General features: G+C 38.9%; 1 protein-coding gene across 30 annotated transcripts in view; it reads left to right on the top strand.

Moving 5' to 3' along the window:
* Nucleotides 1-19,370, top strand: part of ARPP21 (cAMP regulated phosphoprotein 21) — a 654,082-nt gene that overhangs the window by 268,525 nt on the left and 366,187 nt on the right. For 28 of the 30 annotated variants that reach the window (XM_069007670.1, XM_069007667.1, XM_069007674.1 and 25 more), the window contains 2 exons: nt 6,758-6,855; nt 6,966-7,000. The gene's annotated coding sequence lies outside the window, so the exon portion shown is untranslated. Of the gene's footprint in view, nt 1-360; nt 432-6,757; nt 6,856-6,965; nt 7,001-19,370 lie in introns of all 30 variants that reach the window. The other 2 variants (XM_069007666.1, XM_069007660.1) reach the window with 2 other exon arrangements.

The raw sequence follows: 19,370 nt of genomic DNA, 5'->3' as shown, positions 1-19,370 counted from the left end.
AACATACTTTGGTTTCTGCACACTAGTTTCACGCCTTTAGACTGCTTAATTTCTCAGTGGTCCCCCACATAGGTATGTCCCAACTATGTTATTGTTTTCATTATTTTGAATTTAAAAATGAAGGGGAATCTGAAAAATGCAAATAAGGCAAGAAAAGTGCTTCAAAAGTTTTCAGCTCTTACGCATCTCACCTTCCTCAGTATCTAGGCATTGTGTCTAAGCTGAATTCTTAACACAGCAGTGACAGATCTCTGCCATCACGCTTTTTCTAGACAATTGTAGATTTCTGTTCAGCAGAGATGCACGTTACAGCAACTACTTGGGCTATTTTGACTTGGTGCCATGCACCTTCTTTTACAGTGGCATTCCAAGGCAAGTTAATCCCAGCACAGCATGACAAGAGTACTCTGAAGGCCGGGCACTCACTGGAGGTCAGTGTTGTGCTCCTGCTCTGCTTCTCTTGCACTGCACCCGAGTGGAAGGGGGTGAGGGCGGTGGTGGCGGGTAGTGAACCATGGTGACAGATCTGACAGCTGCAGACACGAGAAGCTTAGGCTTTGAGACAAAGCTCTGCATCCCAGCCATCTGGGAGGCAGCTCTTTTTCCTTGGCTATACTGGTGGGTGTTGCCACTCCGACTGCTGGGGCATGGTCTGCTGCCTGTGAGAGTGTGCAGGCTCTTCATCTGCTATTAGGTTGCGATATCTGCTTGCTACCATATGGCTGCATTGAAAACAGGCAGAGAGGAGAATAAACTGTAAAGCAACAGTAAAAATTCTGTTCGGTGCTCTTCCATGGTGAGAGGGCTGCTGGCTCATCCTCCTCTTTACAGCTACTGGTTTAAATAGATACACCTGCATCCGTTCAGCCTCTGTCACTTCCCCACTGAACTGCTCCAAGCAAAGACATGCTTCCCTGCTTGACACTCTGAATCCTGTAAAATTCAGGGTGCTCTTACCCTCTGCTACTGGAAACAGGAGGCTAAGGGTGGAATTAAGAGAGATGGGGCATGCTTTGATGGAGATGTTTTGGAAAAGTTGCCAAGCTTTCTGAATTGATCTGTTGAGGAAGTGGGGGCTCTTCTGTGCTCTGAAAGAGGCTAATTCCCTCATACCACAATAGGAAAGAATTATGTAGCAGCATCACCAACAACAGAAAGAGGATATTTTGCAATACAATAATTGTCTGTATGGCTGAAGAAGAACAAATGCTTTCCTTGTTCCCCATGGAACTAATAAGGAAAGGCAAGTTGAGGAGTCTAGGATAATTATTTAGTCATCTTAAATATTTATGAGCTACAGAATGTGCTACATGCAATTTAACAGGGACTTGACAATTGCAGCATACATCATCTTGTTTCACAGGGGCTAAAAATACTTAATCTTACTCCTTTAAAATAAAAGCATTAATCCTAAATATGTCTTAAGCGGAGAACGAAGCTGTAAACTGTGAGAGGAAGGAAAAAAAGGGTTGGTTTTTTTTATCATTGCAAAGGTGCAGGTTGGGGAAGGCACTGCAGGAATAAGAGCTTTGTTGAGAAGATTTTATGTGAGCTTTCTGGGAGTGATAATTGTGGTAGGGAGTGTGTAATTCTTGATATTAAAGAGTTTGCCATTGGCTTCACCAAGATCTGGGGAATTTTGTTCTGTTTAGTAGGCTGGAAAAGAGACAGACTTTCCAGATTTTTTTGGTGACAATAAAATAATTGCTGCAAATCCAAAGAATCAGTTACAGTGGAATAACTCTCCCCATGCCATCTCTTTACAGTACTCTGGAGCCACAAATCCATAGCACAAAGTCTCTTCTCTCACTTTATCTGGCTTTCGCATGGTTTTCTGTTCCATGTGTGATTTGCTGATGCATAGCTGGTAGTAGAGAAATTCACATTGAAGGACAGCTTCCATTGGTCATGGAATTCAGACATAGTAGAACTCAAGTTTTCTAGAACATGTTGCTTTATTTTAGGCAGTACAAGTGCTTGAACAGACTTTCTGAATTTGGTATTTCATAATTTCTGCCTGCATGGGAATCTCCAAATTAGTAGCAGTAGTAATAATGAAACCTCAGTTACATGGGCTTATCGTAGGTAGAATACTTTGTTAGTTCATTTTGAGAGCAACACTGATGTGGAAGAGACTTACAATGTCTCTGTTTTTTATTTCCTCACAAGTTGCACAGTAGACAAATTTGTAAACATGAATGGATTTGGTCTTATGTATTTTTGTCCATTTGCAACTCTCTGTGCAATCAGTATGCTTGAAAGTGTTTCAGTAATGCTGAATTTGGCAGCCTACTTAAATTTTGGCTCTTAATTTTGGCAGTTGTCTTCGTCCATTGTGATAGCTCAAGAGTGGCCAGGATTAGAGCTACCAGGCATTTGGGTTTCCTCAGACATATATTGCTGTTCTGCCAAGAAATTTTGTCTAGGAGGAATTTGAATGCCTTGGCATTAGGATAGGATGCATCTCTATGTGTGCACCTAGAGTGAATTTGCTTGCTTTGTGATACCTGAGATTCAGTGTGCATGTGCATATTAAATGCACAGAGGCATGTCCAGAAAACCAAGTGCTCTGAGAGCGTCTTTGCTGAACAGATGTGCATTTGCTGCTCAGTGTCGCAGGACACACATGAGCCGTGTATGTAGCAGGAGTGCTGAGGGGCTGCCTGGTTCTAGAATTCCCTGTCTGACTGCACACAGTCAGCACATGCACTGATTTATGCTCAGAAATCCATGGTCATGCTCTGAAGACAGTCTCTGCATTGCATCAGCTATAACTTATGCATATTGAACGATCTGCATTGGAAATGATCAAGGAGAACAAATGTTCTCCTCCCAAGCATCTAAAATACTTGGTGTCTTTTGTGCATAATGCAAAGTGTCATATGCTTTCACAGAAATGTAAGGGTTTTAATTTATTGGAATGAAAATGTTGACAGTGTTCTATAAAGGGAAAGACATCGATTTTGGTCCAGTGTGAATTGTATAGGTGGGCTGAATGTACTGTAGGTTGAATGTCTCAGAGCAGGGAGCCCAGGAGGTTGCTTATGTTGCAGCTCACTTCTCATTGCTGCAAAGTGGAGGGTTTCAAACACAACACTTGCTTGAGCTGATGCCTGCTGCATACCATGGTACGTGCTCACATCTTTCTGGCTCAGTGGCAGCAGCAATAATGGAATCTAGAGCTCGCTGCAAAAAAGAGAGACAGAAAAGATGAAGAAAAGCAGAACGTGCTTTCCAATTAGATAATGGCAAATATCATACTTGTACTTGTGGAGGGTCAGAAAGGTAACAGCTGAAGGAGTCAAATAATAGACAAATTGATGATGGTAACTAAGAAAATATAAAAGGGACTCAATCTCTCTCTCACTGATAAAGCTGTTTGAGGTGCAGTAGATCAATTTAGCCATGGCTGTTGTTAGGAAATTGCTCTTGTTTGATGTTCCACAAGCAGATCATGCTGTTTCCTAGGAAACATCTTTTTCCACTTAAAATCTAATTTTCTTACATTGCTAGAACTGATGAGTCACCCTGCCTGGCTTTTGCTTACTTCCCCTTACCTATTAAAATGTACTCACCAGGTAGAAATCCAGGGATTTATTAGTCTTTATCACCTGGATGTTCAATTAACTCTTCTGGTTCCTCCCTGTTATCAGTGTGCTTGATATGACAAGATAAAAGTCATAGGTTAGAAGACAATCAAAATGTGAAATAAATCATGTATCTCTTAATTGGACATGCCTCTTAAACTGGGAAGAATTCCCATACTGAATAATGTTCCCATTATGACCCACTGTGAAATTCTCCATGTTCCTTCACCAGTAACATGACATCATATTTTCATTACTGTTTTGTTAATTATGCCCTTATTCAGCTGATTTATAAATGAGATTTAGCTTAGCAATGACAATTGCAGCCAGTTACTGCCAGAAAATAGGTAGGTTCTGTTAAATATTGCAAACCATGGTTAAAATCTAAAAGCTGCACTTGGTTGAGATGCTGAATTTTAGGTTTATGTAATGAATGGCACTTAGGCTGAATGGAAAGTTGCCAGAGAAAGAGGCAAGGCTTATTCATGGCTGTGGTCAAAGGCATAGAGGTCAAAGAACAGGTTTGCAGCCTGAGTTTTCAGGGATTGGTAGAATTAATTCCAGTTTCTGGATACAAAGGCAAATGCTGCTACAATTTACAGTTACCTGTTCTTTGGGCTATATATAAAATCCTTGGAGTTTGCAGATGCCTAATGAGCCCCTGTGGCTACATCATCAATAAAAGGTTGGTCCAGCAGACTACAGCTTCCATAAAAATCCTCCATGGGCTAGAATTCTTACCCTTTTTCCATATGCAGTTGTGCCATAATCAGTATTCCTGCTGCTTCCCAGTGCCTCTGATGCCTCAGTTGTCAGTATCCGACTGATGTGCCAAACCCTAGATAGTAATGCAGTGAAGCTTTGGCTGCTGACAAATGGCTTTCTATTCAAAAGGTAATCTCTCTGCAAGAGTAAGGCTCAATGTGACTCTGCATCCCAAGAAGAAGAAGGGTAAAATAATTCCCCATCCTAACTTTGTTTTAAAACTTAGGAAACTTTTTGGTTTAAGATTTTGGTGTAGTTATTTAATATTGGATTACATACTTGTATCTTATTGAAAATCTATTTGTCTCTGCTAGCACATGGCTTTGTCAGTTGCAGCTGGTGAGTGGGTGGCCTTATCATATAAAGCTATGTATCATATAAATGCTTAAAAAATTTGGTAGGCTCATCACTTGCATTGGCTTGCACTGGTTTTTGCTTATATTTCTTAAATAGTAAAAATCAGAAGGAGTGACCATGGCTTTCAAGCAGCAGTTTGAAACTATGGTTTCAAAGCATTTTCTCTAAATTACCATTAGATTATGAAGTCTGTGGAAATGGTTCTTACCAGTCTTACCAGACTCTTAAAAGCTGTTTGTCTTTTTTTTAATTAAAAGCTTTGAATTCTTATGAGGAATTCAATTAAAATAGACCTTTCAAGCTAAATTTCAAGATATTGATGATAGTTTTGAGGATTTTCGAGACTAGAAGACTGAGTTTCAGCCGGACACAGGCTAAAAAACCTCACCTGGCACAAAGAGCAGCAAGGTTCAAGCCATACATTTTTAGTTTGATGGCTGTGACATACCCGAAAGGCATGTGCAATATCGACAGAAAGATGCTATGTGACTTAGAATTCAGTGAGTGTAAGTTTTTCTGGTATAAAAGAACTGTATAGATTGCACGTTTACTTTGGAACCTTGCAAATGTGAACAATGACCTTCATTCAGAGTCTGGAGTCTTGGAAAATTTTGTGTGGAAATGTGTTGGTGACTTTGATTGTTTTTTTTTGTTGGTTTTTTTTAAAATGAATTACGGGAAAGCAGAGACCATAGAGGCAGGGGAATAATAAAAAAGACATGCTTTAATGTTGTCATTGCTAAATGAAGTATTTGCCAAACATAAATATTCACCTGGGCTCTGGGACTCACTCTTGATGAGGGAAAATACATTGAGCCATACTCAAGCCATTGATTGAAGGCATTTGCTGAGGCCATTTGCCATAAATTAACTTTCTGTGCTATGCTACAATAAACTCAGTATCTTTCTCACTCTTTTAAACAAGAAAACAGGTTGGATCAAAACTCTGGCAGCAGAATCCACTGCTTCCAAGTAAAATGATGAAAATACTGGCAATTTAGGAGAACTGGCTGCTAGACTCCCCTTTTATTCTTCTGGTGATGTATAAGTGCACTTAGATATTTTCATTTGTGTCTCTGGCTCTCTGTCTCCTCCTTGATTAATAATTGTGGTATACCACTATGTGCTGCCTACGTGGCATCTGGTTCAGGTGTCTATCACTTCTGGTTGCATCTGGGTACAACCTAAAATGCCAGTCTGATGTCTTTTATCGTGGTCAATGGCTCTTCATGATCTATAGGCGAAGGGAGTTGAATTATAGGTTTATTTACTTAATGCTGGAAATGTGCTGAATGTCTCAGTAAAACATTCCTAATGGAGAACAAAGGCTTTTTACTGACTTCTGGGTCACCAGAGTAATTCACAGTCAAAACCAGTGATCCACTGCAGAAGCTGTCCCCAGATCACAATTTGTTATCAAGGAGCACAGCACAAAAAGAAGGCTAAAACTTATGCAAAACATCAGCACTTCTTGGCTCTTCACTTTGTGTAAACTTTTTCCCTTGTTTTGATTCACATGGGTCATCCCTGTGTGTTAAGATCAAAACGAAACAAGAGTTTCTCTTGGTCCCCAAGAGAGAAATATTTCATTGTTTGTTTCATTTCTTATACAACCATTTCATAAGCTCCACATTTATTATAGCAAGACATGCAGAAGGCCTCAGCTCTGCTGAGAATATTCATGCAATTGTTGACCGGTAACACACCATGAATAAATGGGTATAATTTATATGCACAGAACATCTAAATCCTGTTAAGCCAACGAAGTCTGATGAATTGATGAAAATTCTCACCGTTCGTTCCTGTTTCTTTGTCTACCCTGTTGGCAGGAAATCGTTTGGCCTAACCTTAGGCCTAACTCACACCATCTCTGTATAATCTTTGCCTTTCTCACATTTGTGTAGTGAGAAGTTGTTCTTGTCCAGAGACACTCTTGAGATTCTAAAAGTAAAGCTAGACTTTGCTCTTATGTATGTAGTATTGCTCTAGGAGAAAAATGGAACTATGCTCACTGTGCTAATGATATAATTATGGGGCCTCTCTTCCAGGAGTAGAAAGAAGATATTAGTTATCATAATGTGCATGAACTTGGACTTCAATGCAAAATTTATAAAGAAGATCAAATGGATCATTTCTACTAAATAAGGTAGGTCTTGGTGAATAATAGCATTCAAAAATATGCTCAATAAATGTAACCTTTATACTCATAAAAGTGCTTTTTTTTTTTTTTTTTTTTTTTTTTTTTTTTTTTTTAAGGGGAGTGTTTGAATTCTTTTGCTGTAATGCTGATTGTAAGTATTTGAAATGTAGTTATTGAAATTTAATCTCTCATTTAGGGGTAGTGACAAATCACATACTGTTGGTTCCACTTCCTAACTGTATTATCAGGATTCTTGTAATCAATGAGATGTCTTCAGAATGCTACTGGGGATTTTAATCTATCCTTCTGCATAACAGAAGAAAATAGAGGGTTTGAAAAATTGTCAGCCAGTTTGTCAGTCGTGAGTGGCCAGGCCTTTCCTGAAGTGTTGCACATAGAACATTTTATTTCTTTTCTGATACATTGGTTTCACACAGAATTTAAAATTTGCCTTGTCATTAAAGTTGCACCATAATATTACATAAGGAAGTATGGTCCTCGTTGAGATAGATCTTTTCCTACCTTTATAATTAGTTCTATAAAGGTCTTTAAAGGGGTTTACAAACTTAGATTATGCAGTGTCCCAATTGCATAAAATCTATTGCTTGTCTTTTATTCATATGCATGCTTAAGATTACTTGTCTTTGTGTGCATATGAGAATAGGTATTGATTCCTTGACAGACCATGTTAAGCAAACAAAAACCCAAAGGAAATAAGTTTTCAAGCCTTTGTGACAGGTTTTGCTGTGTTTGCTGTGTTTAGAGATGAATGATTTGAGATGAAATGGAGGAACCTCAAAGAATTAGTGAGATAAAAGTTTTCACCAAGGTGAAAAGTACGCTATCTTTCTAGGTTTGTCCTGGAAGCAAATATTCTGAGCCTGTATAACTGAATGACTAATTTTCTGATTTAAAATGGGTGTATTCAAAACTTCCTATTTTTGGGATACATATACATCAGCATTATTCTTCAACATTGTGCTGTTTTGTTTTGGCTTTTTTTCCCCCACATTTCTTCCTTCCCTAGGAGGCATAAAGTAGTATGAAATATGATTTCACAGGAGCAACATGCACCATTACCATACACAGATAATGCTACCATAATGGTACATCAAAACAAGAATTCAGAATTGGAACATTTCAGAATGGAACATTTCAGAATTGGAAATTACAAAAATTAAGGATTTTCTAAGTTATGAGGACTGACTTTTTTAACCACAATAATTCTATTTTAATAGAGTTCTTGTTACTTAAGATGCGTTTTTAGGCTGCTTGGAACAGCAATGCATTCTTTTCCCTCATTCTGTTTTTGTACTGTACCATCATACAGACAGCTGTAAAAACCATCAAGAGAGACAGGCTCTTCCGGCTGATGCTCCAAACGTGGTACCGGAACAAAGGTGCTGCAGATCTTTGTTCCCTGTGTGAATGAGCACCCAAAAGGGGAATGAAAGAGTTTCCGTGTTGTGGAGATCTGTGGGTGACTTAAGAGTGGTGAGCCCCAGGACTCTTCTTCTCTGACCCAGGCTGAGGAGGAATGTGTCATCTGCCCTTCTGCTCATTGTCTCTACATAATAACTCCACAATCCCTTGCACTTCTGGGTTGTCTGAGTCCTTTTTATTCTTTATCATAGAATGATTTGTATTGGAAGGAACCTTCAAGGTCATCTAGTTCCAACCCCTGGTTGTGGGCAGGGACAACTTCTTCCACACTAGAACAGTGGAAGGCGCTCAAAACTCCATCCAACCTGGCCTTGAACGCTTCCAGGAGTGGGGCAAATGCAGCTAATCTAGGCAACCTGTTCCAATGCTTCACTACCCTCTCAGGAAAGAATTTATTCCTAATGTCTTATCTAAACTTACCCTCTTTCAGTTTAAAGCCATTCCTCTTGTTCTGTATGCCCTTGTTAAAAATCCCTCTCCAGCCTTTTCATAGGCCACTCTTAGGTGCTGGAATATGCTCCCTGAAGCCTTTTATTCTCCAGGCTGAACAACCTCAGCTCTCTCAGCCTGTTTTCACGGAAGAGGTGTTCCATCCTTCTGATCATCTTTGTGGCTTCTTCTGGACTCACTTCAATGGGTCCATGTCTGTCTTACATTGGGGACCCCAGAGCTGGATACAGCACTCCAGGTGGCATCTCATGAGAGTGAAGTAGAAGGTGAAAATCACCTTTGACCTGCTGGTCACAATTCCTTTGGTGCATCTCAGGATCCTTTTTGCCTAGCTGTATACAGGGGACCCATTTTCAACTCTTCAGTGAGTGGTTTTTGCTGCTTAATACCTTTCTTTTTTAACCTTGCCTTGCTCCTATGAGGCTAGAGGTTTCACTTCTGACAATCCATGTGTTGCTCCCCATGCCCTTCACCAAGTTCCTGCTCCCACTTCTCTCCACTCCTTCCTCTTGTAAGATGTTTGCCTCTCTTGCTACTTCCATGTACCACACTAACCATGTTTCTGATTCCCAATTCTCCTGTCGACCTCCTTCCCTTCTGTTATTCTATTACCTCCTCTAGGAAGATCTCCCAAATACGATCACCAGTTCTGTGTGTGATAAATATTTATTCATCTACCACCTTACATAGCTGGGTCTGATTTTAGTGAACTTGAAGGTGATCAAAATAAGAGACAAAACTTGAATGAATTATACAAAGCTATTTGCTGCCTCTGAGAAGCTGGTTGCCTTTTTTGTTGTTTTTATTTTGTTTTGTTTGGGTTTTTGTTTGTTTGTTTTTTAATTTGGTTGGTTGTTGGTTTTTTTCCCCAGAGTATTTCTTCAGTTGTATCATTTTCAGAGATAAATATTATGTCGAGGCTGCTTTTGGTGCCCCCATTTGTCTTGTGAATAGTTTTGTTTCGCAGCCCAAGATGTAATGTCTAGCAAATGACCTTCCCCTAAGGGTCTTTTCATTTCTGCTGAAAAAGGCAGAGCTGGAATTAGTGTCAACATAACTGTCAAGGCAATGCTGCACCCCAGTTAACAGTGACCTTTTAGGTAATGTGGCTATAATGCTATTTTTTTCTCTATATGGCATTGCAGAGAGGGGATAGTCTCAACTACAATGTGTTGCAAAGTGTGGACCATGAAATTTTGCTTCACCATAACTATTCAGCAGCTTTAGTGTGAGTGCAGTAGCTGTGTACTGAATGTCCACTATTAACAAATAATTTATAGCCCAGGTGAATCTCCAACAAAACATTACAAATCTCAGGTGCTAACTGTGTGACAGAGACAAATATAGTCAAAATCTCCAGGGCCTTCTTACTTCCCACCTGCCAACTTCATAATGTGAGACCTTATCACATATAGTATGACAATGTATGTCTTTCCCCTGAGCTTCCTTCCAGGCATTGGGACTTTGGTCATCTTTTTGCCTAGGAGACTTTATATGCTTGACACCTTCATTGAAGGCAGAGCATATGGAAATGAACTGCAATGCAGCATGTGGTATGAAAATGATTTTAAATTCTGTCATTATCACAGTTTAGCATTGTGGTCAGAGCTTTCCCTTAATTACTCCCTAGAGAGGAAAAACTGCTGATACTATAACTAGGCTGAGGCCATCTACTAAACCCAAAGCCCATTTTTAATTCTGAAAATTACATATTTATTGTTCACAGGAGCGTTTTGTTAAAAATAAAAATGAAATAGAGAGAGAGAAAGAAACAAGTTTGTGGGGCTTAGTTCATCACCTCCTGGGTGTGGGTTGGCAGATATAGATGTGCATTGCTTCAAGAGGCCAGACTCCCTGTTGGCAAAAGCAATCAGAGATCTGACTCCAGACAGGTTGAGAAGGTAAATTTTAGTTATGTATATTACAAGACTGCATGTTTCTGAAAGTTGAATTTCAGGAGCCCAGCAGCAGTCATTTGAATGCGCATCTATACTCTCTTACTTTAAAGAAACTGTGATATTTTAAACCTCAGCTGCAGAGGACATTTCATGGACTTCAGAGCATTAGATTCACTCTGCAAGTCTTGGTGATAACTTAGGCCAGCATATTCTAGCCTTGATTTTAACCTCTGCTTTCATGTGTCGTCCTATATGATGATGGAACCTTTTCCTGACTTTTCTATGCTGCTCTGTTCATAACTTCAATTTCCCTATATTTCCACGTACTCTTTTGCTCCATCTTCTTTAAATAGTAATACAATGAATAACTGTCTTAACAAGGTGCATGTCCTTTCCAAGTGAGAGCTGTCCTGCAGTCATTAGCACTTAGTCTAGCAGATGACATTTTAGCAGTGATGAGATCTTGGTATTACTCTTAATCTTCCTTCTAATTGGGTGTACAATTTTGGGCAAGCCTTGTCTGCTGGCATCTATTTCCAATGAAGGGGAGGTTATAATTGGCAGTGGTAACTTGACTGAGGAATGATCTGGCATACAGAGCAAGAAGGCCCAACTACAAGAAGGAGTTAAACTGAAAGCAGGAATGCCAGAGACAGAACAGATTCCTTGCAAGAGTGGAAATTTCCCATGGTGGTGAAAGAAGAAACAGCCTCAGCATTGTTTTGTAGCCATCCTGGATTGCAGGTGCTCAGGGGCCACCTTTGGACAGTAGAGCCAGGACTGGGTTGAGGTGCCCAGTGCAATAGCTCTCAGGATTAGTGCTGGTGCAAGAGTACGTAAGTCATCTGCCTGTAACACATCTTTTCAGACTCCACATCAGAACTGCACAGTGTGGTAGGACTCTGCCCATGCATTGTTTATTACATTTTTTCTTTTATGTTTAAGTACAAATGTGTTTTTAATTCACCTTCAGGGATACCATGAAAATTTCTTAACACTTTTCTAATGTTTGTCTCTTCCATGTATGGTTGTCCTTTTTTAGTATGAAGGACTCTCTTACCATATGATTTTGATGTGGTTTTACACAAGGAAAACATGAACTTTTCTGGGGCTTAGTGCTGATGGTAAAGGACAACTGAGCAAAACAGACTGAAATAAGATTCACAAGATGAACTCAGCCTTTTGCAAGTACATATAAACTCTCAGTTCAGCTGGCAACTTTTTCTGGAATTCAAATGTTTCTGCAGATCTTTTTAGGCAGTGTGATACTTAGCAGGCCCTTCCATGGAGGACAGACTTGTCTCCTGTCCCTGTAGACTTTGCTCATTCATCTGTTTTTGGTTTTAGCTTTGCTGTCTGAATAAAAAGTCCTACATAGATAAACTGGCTTTGTTCAAGTTTAGAAAGATTACAGTTTGGGAATTAACACAAGTGTAGGAAGGGTCAGGCAAAGTGAAATTCTCAGAGACTTTGAAAAAGGAATGCAAAAGGGGATGGGTGCAATGAAAGTAGGGATGCCAGCCTTGCCTCCACAAGAGTCTGTAATTTTTGTAGCTGTAGTCACCTATTTCAAGATACAATCCTAAGGAAGACAAAGATATAAATAATTTTTATTTTATGTTGTTAGGCTGTTTGTCAAAAGCCTTCCTCCACAGTTTACCTTGAGGTAAGAGATATACAAAGCACCTTGTCCACATCAAGGCCTTTCTATAAAAAGGCAATGTTGTTTTAACTAACCCTAGACTTACTGATCCTGAAATTTGCAATAACCAGAGCTTGTATGCTAGACTTAATAGGCCTTTCTGGAAGTATAGATAGGAAAGCTAAGCTTAATTGCTTCATTTAATTTTCATAAAGATTGGTAATCTTCAGTGAGTGCCTTTATGCCAGCTCTCAAGCCAATTTTTAATTATTTAGCAAAACATTTAAGCACATACTTTGATCCATGCTATTCATCAAAGCACTTTGGAACCTACTTATTTGCCACTTGAACAGGTTGAAAGAGATGCTTAAGTGTCTGCTGAATTGGAAAAGTTTATAAAGTCAGGACCTTAAGAGGGAGCTGCTTGAATACAATGATCAGAGATACAGGTACCAAAAAGTGTCCACCTTTGTCAGCATTGTGACGACCTGAGACCAGGGTTAAGTACACAGCAACATAAATGCCCCCCTCCACTTCTCCCCACCTTGCTTTGGGCATATTTCACACACAGTCTTCAGCTGGTTTTGCTCACAAATTGATTTTTGTGTGTGTGTCTGTGTAATTTCAGTGTCACCAGCCTGGCGTGTCTGACACTGCAGTCTTTTTCAGAAGCAATAAGCCATGCAGTCTGATGTAGAAACAAGTCTCCATGGAGCTAATCGGCTTTGGTTTTTTGCTCTGAGCACTTGCTGGTTTTTTTCCCTTGCAGTGATATTGGAGCACTGTGTTGACTCTAACAGAACTACTGACTGACAAACTAATGTCATGGAGTTGTCTTATGAGCTAAACTATGAGAGTAACTTAAATCTTACTGTGTCAGAGGGGTAAAAGGTAAACAAGCTCAGTTGGGATTAGAGTAATTTTTAGATTAATCATACTTTTGCTTTTCAGTGTTTTGAACAGTAAATGATTTTAGGAATTCTGTACCAGGGTCTTGGCTGAGGGCACATTTCTTCTCTCGTGTTATGCTGTTAATTGTCAGCTCAGGCCTAATTTTCTTAGGCTGCCCTGGAATACGTGCGTTTTTATCAAGTCATTGAAATGGTTTCAGCAAGTCAAAATAAGCCAGGCTAAGGTGATATACTGAACTTACCTATGCAGGTTTTCTGTATGCAATCCCTGTATCTAAAGCATATCTGCAGAGAGCAGCACAAAACAAAAACATACAGGCTTTGTGCTCTGTCTTTAACATTTTCTTTTGTTCTTGTGATTTCCTTTGGAAAACCAGGGTGTTGTCTCTGCATAATATCTTTAAAATCCCAGAGAAATGAAGAACCTTTTTGACCAACACTGCAATAAGAAAATTCATTTCACTAAGCAAGCCAAGAGGTTACTGGAGTTTTGAGCATGTGTAGGGCATCACATATGTTCAAGCAGGAGTTGTGGGGTATTTTATGAGGAGGCACGGATATTTTAAAGCACACTGGACTGCCCATACAGACTTGACAAAGAATTAGTAATGAAACTTAACTTGCAACAGCTTTGTTCACAATAGGAGCAAAATCACTCAAAATCAAAAAAATAGAGGGAAAAATAAAGAGGAAAATATAAAGATAGGTTTCCAGGATAACAAAGGAGACCTGGCAGTCTATTAGTGGGACGACTACACCAGCTGACAGGCTGATAGACTGCTCCACAATCCCCAGCACACCTGTGTATGTGGAGCCACCTGTCATAGGAGTGAAAAATGTATCCTGAGTTATAGAACTGCAAACTCAGCAACACTTCTGCAAGGGATCAGAGGAGTGAAATGGCCCTCATGTTAGGGTTTTGTTGCCAGAAGGTTTCTCACCTAAGGAAAAAAAAAAAACATGAAAAACTTGCTCAGAAAGTAGTTTTGTCATTTTTACAGTATTAGGACCACTAGAAAATATATTACCATAGTAATGAAAAATGTCCACGCCTAAATTATAGTGTATAGTAAGTTGGTTGACTCAGGTAAAAATATTCTCTCTTATATACTGCTTTACATAAAAAAAGAATGCTTCAGTAAAATGAAGGGTGAGCTGGAGAGTGGAGAGAACACAGGACAGGAAAATCAAGGCTTGCAGAGGGACCAAGGAGGAATCATTCCATATCCTGTACTCACTGTGGACAGTAAGTGCTTCCTAGCTCTCAAACCACCACAAGTGTGATATGCTGCAGAAGACATCAAGGCCATGGTCAAGGGCTAGAATCTACATGAGAAATCTACTGGGTAAAATTCTCAGATGATTTTAGGAAACTGAGGGTACCTCTATGGATATGAAAACAGTCCTTATTCATAGAATCATGGAATGGTTTGAGTTGGAAAGGACATCAAAGACCATAAATTTCCAACCCCTTCTAATATGGGCAGGGATAATTGATCCACATAATCTGACTGTAGGGAAAAGTGTTACATAAACTGATTTCTGCCTGTTTCCTGAGCTTATGAATGCCACTGTTTGCCTAAAAGGATTTTGTGTGTCCGGTGAGCCAGTTTACACAGCCCAGTGTTTTCTGTCTAACTGTGGCTCGCTCCAGTGCTGCAGTGGGAAGTGAAATAAAAACAGAAGAAACTAGTTGTAGAAGGGTTTTTTTCCTGGTAATTGGTGGAAGGTTCAAGCATAATTGCTTGTAAAAATGATGCAAACAAAAGATGATTGAATCTCCTCTGAGGCACTTAAGCTATCAGCGCATCAGGTAACAAGGACTCAAATTACAAATTTAATTTCTCATTGCTTTGATTTTGTAAATAGTCCCTTTCATAAATTTGGAAAATTCACATCTTCAAATGGCATTGATCCCTTCTTCTGATGACTCTTCTTAGTAATTTCATCACTCCCCATATGATTAGAAGTTTCTTGTATTTATTTACCTCCAACATAGTCTAATTATTTTTTTTGGTTTACTCTGCTGCTGTTTTCATATTTACCCCTACATTATATTATTAAGGATTTAGCATATAACATGTCAGGCCTTGGAGAAATTTGACAATCAGCTTCGTATTAGATCTTTTGTTTGATGGCTGTTTCCACAACCGGGCATTATGCGTTTTCTTTACCTTCTCTAGTGTAAATTTACTTTTGTAACCATAGCTGTCCCAAGCAAATGCTCCCAAAGAAGGCAGCATCTTTATTTCACACACTCTTACTGTATGAAATGCTTTTGTTATTATAAATATTTTGCTTTATGAAACTTTAATTTTGTCACAGCTGTAGTGCTGTAGCAAATGATGGGAATTTCCTTAAAGCCTCCAGCTGATGAGCCCAGTCCCATATTTATGTCTTGAAGTATTTATGTTCAAAGTAGATTTACATTTATTCATCTTTGACTAGATAAATTTGTACTTTGGGCTGTTCACTACTACTCACTCCTTCATTCTTTTGGTTGTGTTGTAAGCCAGAAGGAAAAGGTTTTGTGATCTTGTTGCCTTTCTACTGATGTTTCACAGAAGGGACTTCTCCCATACCTCTGGATGCAAGACATGGAAACTAAAGATTGGAGTGAGAAAGACACAGGAATGGGGCATGTTTTATTGTTAAATATTATATTTATTGAAAAGTACCAATCTGGGTTAACTTAATCTACTTATGAACCCAAATATATTTTGATTCCCTATCCAGCATGTACCCTGAAAAAAAGAATTAAAGAACTGGGATTTTTCATTGAAAAAAACCCCAGATCCTTAAATCTCTACTTTTATTTTAAATAAAATTGTTTTTATTTTGAAAAGAGAAGTGCTTCTCTAACTCAGGAGCATAATGGGGTAATTTGAGAATTTTGACATAACCACAAATGTTTGCTTAAAAATGCTCTTATTTTCAGAAGAAAACCACACATATTTTCCTTTTGGGCAACCTGAAACCAAACTCAGGCAGCAAGTGAAAAACAATGGTATTTGTACAGCTTTAGTTGATATTAAAGTGCTCCTATTTCTTGTGGTGATAGCTGCGCAGAAGGTTCACAGAAATCTCACCCCTTGTGGCATATGTTTCTTTTTGTAACTCATTCTTTGCTAAGTAGAAATAAATTTCATTCTTTCTAAGAAATTTCCCAATTGGTAATTTTCCATGGAAACCCAAACATTTGTCAAAAACTGTGGAACCGCTGAATGAATGAAAATGTCTCCTTCAACTCCTCTTCATTTTTAATCAACTCCAACCAGAGCTAAGGCTGCTTTCTGCAGGAGCAGCCCTTATGTTGCTGCAGTTGCTGAATATTCTAGGACATTATACTTAAAAAGAAAGTCTCGCTCGGAACTGAGATGTAAGCTGTGACCAGCTGCAAGTTTTTTTCCTGATTATTTATTTATTTGTTTCTTTGCTGTTAAAGTGCAAAATGGAGAATATGCACATATTTATAAATTCAAAATCTAAGTGTCCTGGTAGTTATAAAGAATAAAAAGTGCATGGTAAATATTTTTGTCTGGAGCAGAGCAAAACTGGTTTCAGTTCTCGTCTCTTACACTACTTTGCAGTGTGACTTTGGTTAACTCAGTAAATCATTCTGAGCTTAGTTCCAGTCAGCTGTAATGCCAAGAGAATAGTGTTTCTTTTCTTCCACCTGTTCTTTAATTTATTACAAACTCTTTGAGGCAGCAACTGATTTTTCTTGTACGCCACTTTCTGTGACACTTAGCCCAGCTTTCTGGAAATAATTAATTTTTCAGTTCACGATCATTCTGAGAACTAAAAAAAATTGTATGCGGGTGAAATGAACTTTCCCCTCTTTACCACATTAACCAGGTAAAAAGTAAGTTTTGGCTGAACGCATTACAAACCGTTATTTTTCCAATTCAAAATTTGTGTTCAAATAAACTTTAAGGAAATATAAATGTAAATAGTAGTTTAATTAAAGATAGATATTATTATAAGGCTGAAAACTAAGTTTGAAATAAAATTAGGAGTAAGTTTTCTGACTAGAGGGATATTTTCAGTTGGTTTTTTTTTTTCCTGGCATGAGTGTGTGAAACATTAGTGTTATAATTCTCCTATAAGAATATTTTTCAGGTTTATGATCCAAAACTTGATCTAGCTGTGTCCAGCATGGTAAGAACCTGAATTTTTTTTAAGGCAACTGGATGTGTTCTGTAGCAGTATGAGATATTGACCTCACCAGTTTTTAAACTCTGCAGCCCTTCCCTGTACGGATGTAATGAGGACTTAAGAGTCTGACCTGCTGATCAGGTAAGGGAGTTCAGAAGCCATTTCTTCAGCCTTTTGGAAAATTGCCCTTAAATTTGCTGGTGATTTCCTGTGTGTATACATGTTCATGTCCTGACATGACTTAAACACTGAAGTAATGAGGAAATAATGACTTCCACCCAGATGTCTGCTTCACTGAGCAAGTGTTGGTCAATGGATTGATGCTGTATTAGCAAGCATCTGACTCCCTGTTAGGGGAGAACTGCCTGCACACAAGCAGGCATTTCATTGCAGAAATGTCTTTGGTAGTGACTTCTCACTGCAAACTAGCAGGCTTTTCTCTGCAGAGATGTCTATGGAGGGAAGAAGGGAGCGTACATGATTACTGGATATCAGGGGGACTTCTGTTCAACTATTTGAAGGACATTTTTAAAAATACATCAGTTTTAGCATTTTAATTAATTCTAGTGGATTTTATGCATGCTCAGATTAGGATGTATGGACTTTTAACCCATTAATGTGTCCCTTCAAGTCAGAAATGCAACAAGCTAGTTGCAATATTAACACGTAAACTACTCAAGGCATGCAAAAGATAGTATTGCAGTAGTCATGTTATCTCCACTGGTCTACACAAGTCAGTGTGGAACTCATTTAGCCAAAGGCATGACCAAAACACTCAAAGAGTGAATATAAGCTCCAATTAAAGTCAAGGGACCTGAGCTCCAGCTGCTTTGTATCAGTGTAATACTGCAACAAGAAAAAGTTGGCATAGTGTCAGTTTATACATGTTGACCCCACAGGCTTGGCTCTGTTAAAATATGGATGTGGACACTTTCAGAGAATGGCCCTGCAGCATACTTGGCAAGTGGATGGATAGATAATACCCTGATACAGAAATACTTCTTGGACATGTGCTTAAATCCTGTTGCTAATGAAACTAATGGTACGTTTACATCCACAGGAGGCAATCTCTGTCTGAGCCACTACATTCACTTCTGAGCATGAATCATGGTTTTATCTGACTTAGATTTTAGTGCTGTTTTGAGGGAGATGCGTTTCAAAATGTGGATTTTCTCTGTGCATGCATATTCCTTGCTCTGAGATGGAATTTCATGGCCTCATGTGACTCCTGCAGTGCATCTGTTAATGGTTGCTGATGTACCACAGCCTAGCACACTTTACTGGTAACAAAATTGCTGAGGGTTTATATGTGCAGACATGTTAGGGAGCAGTGCCTGGCTTCTGATGTGTCAAAAAAAAAAGTCTTCAGAAACAGTTCAGCGGTAAAGTCACAAGTTAGAATTGTTTATCATCATCAACAGACTGAACTAATAGCTTTTGTCATGGAAATGGTAATATTACATAGGAGTGTAGGAGAGGAAAAGCTTTTGTCTTTGGGAATACTTGTATGCATAGTGTGTTAAATAGCATATCTTTTCACATGGTATGACATCCAGGTATGAGAATTACCTAAAAGACTTGTTAACATCACTGGTCTACAGTCTGCAGGAATTAGCACAGTTGGAAGGGAACACAGATCTTGCTGAAACACAGCATGATCTAAACTTCTTCAGGTTGTTTTAAAAGCATGGCTCTGATGACATGGAGTCAGTAAAGATTTCAGTTCACCCCCTGTAGAAACAGACTGTGTTAGATCATCAGCTCTGGAGAAATCTCAACTGGGTCACTGCATTTCTCACGCTTTTCAAAGTTCTTCCTTTTTCATGGGGAAAATCTTGTTTCAGTTGTGTATGGGATTTTTCAGGCTCATTTTTGGTCTGTCACATTACGTGCCAGTGGTTTCTTTTGCCATGGACAAGGTTATATAGCTGTGACACATATAAATTGTTTATTATGTGGGTAAGATATGAGAGAAAAAGTGTACCTGAGAAGAAATAGATCTATTGTTATCCTGTGACT

Source organism: Aphelocoma coerulescens, chromosome 2 (assembly GCF_041296385.1).
Source record: "Aphelocoma coerulescens isolate FSJ_1873_10779 chromosome 2, UR_Acoe_1.0, whole genome shotgun sequence".
NCBI classification, from domain to species: domain Eukaryota; kingdom Metazoa; phylum Chordata; class Aves; order Passeriformes; family Corvidae; genus Aphelocoma; species Aphelocoma coerulescens.
This window is presented reverse-complemented; position numbering and strand designations above follow the sequence as displayed.